The following is a 7,474-nucleotide window of genomic DNA, read 5'->3' as shown; positions in this document are numbered from 1 at the left end:
ATTTTAACAAGTTACATTTTAACATTTTACATTTTAAAATGTTACATTTTAACATTTTTTATTTTAAAATGTTACATTTTAACTTGTTACATTTTAAAATGTTACATTTTAACATTTTTTATTTTAAAATGTTACATTTTAACATGTTACATTTTAAAATGTTACATTTTAACATGTTACATTTTAACATGTTACATTTTACGACGTTACATTTTAACATGTAACATTTTAACATATTACATTTTAACATGTTACATTTTAACATGTTAAATTTTAATATGTTACATTTTAACATGTTGCATTTTAACATGATAAAATGTTACATTTTATCATGTTACATTTTAAAATGTTACATTTTAACATGTTACATTTTAAAATGTTACATTTTAACATGTTACATTTTAGCATATTACATTTTAACATGATAAAATGTTACATTTTAACGTGTTACATTTTAATATGTTACATTTTAACATGTTGCATTTTAACATGATAAAATGTTACATTTAACATGTTACATTTTAAAATGTTACATTATAACATGTTACATTTTAAAATGTTACATTTTAACATGTTACATTTTAAAATGTTACATTTTAACATGTTACATTTTAAAATGTTACATTTTAACATGTTACATTTTAACATGTTACATTTTACGACGTTACATTTTAACATGTAACATTTTAACATATTACATTTTAACATGTTACATTTTAACATGTTAAATTTTAATATGTTACATTTTAACATGTTACATTTTAAAATGTTACATTTTAACATGTAACATTTTAAAATGTTACATTTTAACTTGTTACATTTTAACATTTTTTATTTTACAATGTTACATTTTAACATGTTACAATTTTAACATGTTACATTTTAACATGTTACATTTTACGACGTTACATTTTAACATGTTACATTTTACAATGTTACATTTTAAAATGTTACATTTTAGGATGTTACATTTTAACATGTAACATTTTAACATATTACATTTTAACATGTTACATTTTAACTTGTTACATTTTAATATTCTACATCTTAACATGTTGCATTTTAACACGATAAACTGTTACATTTTAGCATGTTACATTTTAATATGTTACATTTTAACATGTTACATTTTAACATGTTGCATTTTAACATGATAAAATGTTATATTTTAACATGTTACATTAAAAAATGTTACATTTTACGACGTTACATTTTAACATGTTACATTTTAGCATATTACGTTTTTACATGTTACATTTTAACATGATAAAATGTTACATTTTAAAATGTTACATTTTAATATGTTACATTATAACATGTTGCATTTTAACATGTTACATTTAACGATGTTAAATTTTAGCATGTTACATTTTAGCATATTACATTTTAACATGTTACATTTTTAAATGTTACTTTTTAGGATGTTACATTTTAACATGTTACATTTTAACATAATACATTTTAGCATATTACATTTTAACATGTTACATTTTTACATGTTACATTTTAAAATGTTACATTTTAAAATGTTACATTTTAGGATGTTACATTTTAACATGTTACATTTTAGGATGTTACATTTTAACATGTTACATTTTAGGATGTTACATTTTAACATGTTACATTTTACGACGTTACATTTTAACATGTAACATTTTAACATATTACATTTTAACATGTTACATTTTAACATGTTAAATTTTAATATGTTACATTTTAACATGTTGCATTTTAACATGATAAAATGTTACATTTTATCATGTTACATTTTAAAATGTTACATTTTAACATGTTACATTTTAAAATGTTACATTTTAACATGTTACATTTTAGCATATTACATTTTAACATGATAAAATGTTACATTTTAACGTGTTACATTTTAATATGTTACATTTTAACATGTTGCATTTTAACATGATAAAATGTTACATTTTATCATGTTACATTTTAAAATGTTACATTTTAACATGTTACATTTTAAAATGTTACATTTTAACATGTTACATTTTAACATGTTACATTTTACGACGTTACATTTTAACATGTAACATTTTAACATATTACATTTTAACATGTTACATTTTAACATGTTAAATTTTAATATGTTACATTTTAACATGTTACATTTTAAAATGTTACATTTTAACATGTTACATTTTAAAATGTTACATTTTAACTTGTTACATTTTAAAATGTTACATTTTAACATTTTTTATTTTAAAATGTTACATTTTAACATGTTACAATTTTAACATGTTACATTTTAACATGTTACATTTTACGACGTTACATTTTAACATGTTACATTTTACAATGTTACATTTTAAAATGTTACATTTTAGGATGTTACATTTTAACATGTAACATTTTAACATATTACATTTTAACATGTTACATTTTAACTTGTTACATTTTAATATTCTACATCTTAACATGTTGCATTTTAACACGATAAACTGTTACATTTTAGCATGTTACATTTTAATATGTTACATTTTAACATGTTACATTTTAACATGTTGCATTTTAACATGATAAAATGTTATATTTTAACATGTTACATTAAAAAATGTTACATTTTACGACGTTACATTTTAACATGTTACATTTTAGCATATTACGTTTTTACATGTTACATTTTAACATGATAAAATGTTACATTTTAATATGTTACATTATAACATGTTGCATTTTAACATGTTACATTTTACGATGTTAAATTTTAGCATGTTACATTTTAGCATATTACATTTTAACATGTTACATTTTAATATGTTACATTTTTAAATGTTACTTTTTAGGATGTTACATTTTGACATGTTACATTTTAACATATTACATTTTAACATGTTACATTTTAACATAATACATTTTAGCATATTACATTTTAACATGTTACATTTTTACATGTTACATTTTAAAATGTTACATTTTAAAATGTTACATTTTAGGATGTTACATTTTAACATGTTACATTTTAGGATGTTACATTTTAACATGTTACATTTTAACGTATTACATTTTAACATGTTACATTTTAACATAATACGTTTTAATATGTTACATTTTAACATGTTGCATTTTAATATGATAGAATGTTACATTTAACATGTTACATTTTAAAATGTTACATTTTAACATGTTACATTTTAAAATGTTACATTTTAACATGTTACATTTTAAAATGTTACATTTCAGGATGTTACATTTTAACATGTTACATTTTAAAATGTTACATTTCAGGATGTTACATTTTAACATGTTACATTTTAAAATGTTACATTTGAGGATGTTACATTTTAACATGTTACATTTTAACGTATTACATTTTAACATAATACATTTTAATATGTTACATTTTAACATGTTGCATTTTAACATGATAAAATGTTACATTTAACATGTTACATTTTAAAATGTTACATTTTAACATGTTACATTTTAAAATGTTACATTTTAACATTTTACATTTTAAAATGTTACATTTTAACATGTTACATTTTAAAATGTTACATTTTAACATTTTACATTTTAAAATGTTACATTTTAACATGTTACATTTTACAATGTTACATTTTAAAATGTTACATTTTAGGATGTTACATTTTAACATGTAACATTTTAACATATTACATTTTAACATGTTACATTTTTAACATGTTACATTTTAACATGTTACATTTTAACATGTTACATTTTGTGCCGGAAATTCACCAGAAATTTTTGAATTTTTTCCGTCACCAGTTTTTTTGGGTCATAAGAGAACTTAATCAATGATGAGAGTTTTCTCTAAAACATTCTTATAGTGCGAGAACACCGAGTTTCTGAGATTTTATTTTGCGTGTGTGGTAGAACTGGGAGCATCGGCAATGACAACCCAAAAATTGACAACGTTATAGGAAATCAAGTGGAAGTTTATTTGTTTGAGATATTTAATATTACTTTGGTTCAGAATTTAAGGCGTATTGGAAATCATGTTGGTGGACGATATTAATTTTGTGTTACTTTTTCCAGTCGTTTGACTATGTTTAAATCCGCTACTGTTGTTTAAGTTTCGGTTTTGGTTTCAGTCGTTAGTTGAGTCGGCGTCCCGGTTTCTTTTTCTCTTGCCTCGCCATCTTGCAGAGAAGTACCATGTAGTTTTTCTCACTCTAGAACTTTTACCTAAGTCTTTTGAATTTTGTTTCCTTAAATATGTTTGAGTGATATCATTTTAAATTTCATGTTTGACTGACTCACCCACAACCCCATTATAATGGTAAGTTGAATTTGTATTAACTACTAATTAAGATCTCAAAACTGACTCAGAGAAAAATGCTGATTAGTTCGTTTCGCCGGTAGGAAGTTTCATACCTGTTAAAATGTTACACATTTTTTAAGATTCAAAAGTTCTGTTAATCTCATTTTAATCCCTGACTTGTAAAATTTCTTTTCCTTTGTTTAATGAGTATAAAATAAACTGTATCATACCCACTAGCCTAGGCCTACACTTGAATTATTTGGCAGGTATATTTTTGAAAGAAATCTCTGTATTGGTATCTAGTAACGATTAATTATTGTTTATTGCATTGCTGTAACTTTGTCAGACATCCAGGAGGCTCTGTGTTTAAGATAAATTTAATTTCTGGTCTTTTAGTTAGCTGGAAGGATAGGACTAAAGATTGCAGGCTAGGCCTACCAGATCCAATGACTGGTTAACGGCACATGTGGCGATTTGGTTTTGCAGATAAAGGAAAAACACTGTTATTGTTTCACACAGGCATAAATATTTTGGTTTCTATAAATTTTGTAAATTTTAATAAAATAGTGAGTTATACTACTTAGGCCTATTATGGAAACACTTGTAAAAAAAAAAGGAAACTTATCTTTGTCAGTTCAGATTTGGTTTTAGTAGGTTTTATTTCCAATTGTATGTAGCTATTTTCTTTAAATATCAAAATGTTCTAACATGTAATGTGAACTAAATGAATCTCAAATTTTGAGTGTTAAAGATGTAACGAATTTCACTTTCATTTAAAACTTAGACCTATTGTATACAGATTACTATGTATGAAGTTTTTCGTAACAGGGGTTCGACTTCCTGGGACGAACACGCTGAGGTCATCGTAGAACTAACTTGAAGCCGCAGGCCTACTAGCCTAGACACCTGGGTATGGGAAAGCAACACCACTTAGAGGAACCTCTTGTCTACCCTGTGTTTGGAGGCGAGGACCCTTTTTGAGTCTGTCGGACCTGGAGTTTTTCAACGCTAGAGTACATCCATGGGCAACTACCTACTTCTGTCCACCTCGCCAACACACCTCAAAATTGCTCGATACTCAGGTGACTTCTAAACTTTTTGGAAATTATTTTGCTTCAGCGGATGGACTGATCTACAACTTTCAAAGTGAAATCTAAATTAGGCCTAGGCCTATTTGAACTTAGTGGGTGCACCCATGGACTCAAATTAACTTCATGTATACAACTTTATAAATTTTGGTTATTATTTCTGGCCTAACTTTAACTTGGTGATTTCCAGCGAATTTTTGGTAGAGATTCTTGTAACGTTAAACTGTTTTATCTGTTCTGAATTTTAGCTTTAACTTTAACTCATTTTATATTGAATTTTATTCTGTAAACCCATACTGGGAAGAATTAAAAGATGTTTTGATTAAATTTCACTTAACTTTAACTTTTATAAATTTTTTGGCCAAGCTTCAATAGGTTACAGCACAGACTTGGTGTCCCAGGAATTACTGTTTAGATTTATAGTTAGTTTCTTTATTGCAGGTTGTAATTTTATTTAAGTATTTGTATCTTTTAAGAGTTTTGGGCCCAAAATCTCGTCTTGTGTTAAGGTTGGCGAAACAAAGGTTTTAGTTGATAAGTAATTCAACATTTTGACTTTTCAGGTGTTAATTATTTAGGAATTTGTCTACGCTTTTATCATACTTGTAGTAAATTTGTCATTTATGGTTTGAACCAGTTTGTAAAAGGGTATTTGTTTTTCTTTTAATAAATCAGGGTGAGTCAGTTACGATGTGTTATCATTTCCCGGTCCTGCTGACCTGTTTGAGATTGTCCCACCCTTCAGGTGGTACAAATTCTGCGCCACTCTGCTAACAGGTCGAGGAACGGGCTGTGATAAAGTAAATTTTTAAAGTTTTTCCTTTTTGTAGAGGAGTGGAAAGTAAAGATGTGCTAGGTAAAAGAAAAGACGCTTTATTTAGTTTGTGTTAGGTTGTTGTTAAATTAGGGCGAACCAACATGGCTTTCAATCCGGACCTTTTGTTGAAAGAGGATCTTATTTTTGAGTTAGCGGTACGTGGACTGGATTTTGAGAAATTAGATGTGAACTCGATGAGGCGTAATTTGCGTCAAGCTTTTTCGCACAATGTTGATTCTGATGCAAAGAACCTTGAGGGTGTAAGTTATTTTAAGGTCACAGATGAGGTGAATCGTTGTTATCGCAGGTACGAAGAGTTTTCTGGTATAGTAGAGGGAATTGATGTAGAAAGTTCACACAGTGCCCTGAAACGATACAAAGCTAGACTTGAACATTTGTTGAGGCGGCTAGGGATCCTCGTAAGTTTAGGGGAGGGTATGGATGCTAAGGAAAAGAAGGCTGTACAAGGTATGCAATCTCTAACGCCTAACCTTCTTAAGGTAATCGAAGACAGATTGAGAGAATTAGAGAGGATAGAGGCAGCCTCTAATGAACCAACAACGAAGGCTGGGGAAGAAGAAAAGGAGCAGCAGGAATTAAAGATTTTGCAGCCACTGGTGGTACATCCTGAACAGCATAGGCCTATAGAGAATACTGTAGAGGGGGGAAGTATCGAAAGTCCCCAGAGTAAAACCGAACCTAACCTAAACCAAGCCACATCCCACAGTCTAATAAATTTGAGTTCACCGAACCAGCATTTCAACGCTAGGGAAGAGGTAAACAGAGTAACTAGCCAGGTTAGTAAGGTATCATTGTATAGTAAATTACCCCACCCAATGGATAGATTTTTGAAGGAAATACCTGAGACTGATGGATTGTTTTTGCCTAAACTAATGGATTTCTTAAGGCGAGTTCTCAAAATGAAACAGCAACCGGGTGCTACTGACTTGGAACTATTGCACTTAATTTATCCTTTCACCCGAGGACCTCTGGCCGAGAGAACAAAATTAGCCTTAAGCGAGGGGTGGTCTTTCGATAAGTACCATGGGGACATCATTGAATTTTTTATCCCAAACCGGCAATATCAGGGAATGAAACAAGAACTTTTTCATAGGCTCCAACGGAATGGGGAACCACTGCCATGTTACATAGCTGATATAAAAGGATCCGCTGAGCTCTTACGCGTACCAGTGAATGAGGCGGAATTGGTAAATGTTATCCTTGAGGGATTAAACCCGGTCGAAAGGTCCCGCTTTGTATTTTCAACTAGGCCTACCAATCTTCAAGAACTAGACAGATTGTGCATTTACTCTCAGAACCTAGGGT

At 28.2% G+C, this 7,474-nt stretch overlaps 1 long non-coding RNA gene across 1 annotated transcript; it reads left to right on the top strand.

The window, feature by feature from the left end:
- Nucleotides 1–4,180: 4,180 nt before the first annotated feature.
- On the top strand, nucleotides 4,181–6,019 carry LOC129005925 (uncharacterized). Its single transcript, XR_008491881.1, has 2 exons — nucleotides 4,181–4,261; nucleotides 5,072–6,019. It is a non-coding gene; the product is annotated as an uncharacterized LOC129005925 (long non-coding RNA).
- The last annotated feature ends 1,455 nt before the right edge of the window (nucleotides 6,020–7,474 follow it).

This window comes from Macrosteles quadrilineatus, unplaced genomic scaffold (assembly GCF_028750875.1).
Source record: "Macrosteles quadrilineatus isolate MER2022 unplaced genomic scaffold, UCM_ALF_1.0 Scaffold_45__1_contigs__length_977938, whole genome shotgun sequence".
Taxonomy (NCBI): domain Eukaryota; kingdom Metazoa; phylum Arthropoda; class Insecta; order Hemiptera; family Cicadellidae; genus Macrosteles; species Macrosteles quadrilineatus.
This window is presented reverse-complemented; position numbering and strand designations above follow the sequence as displayed.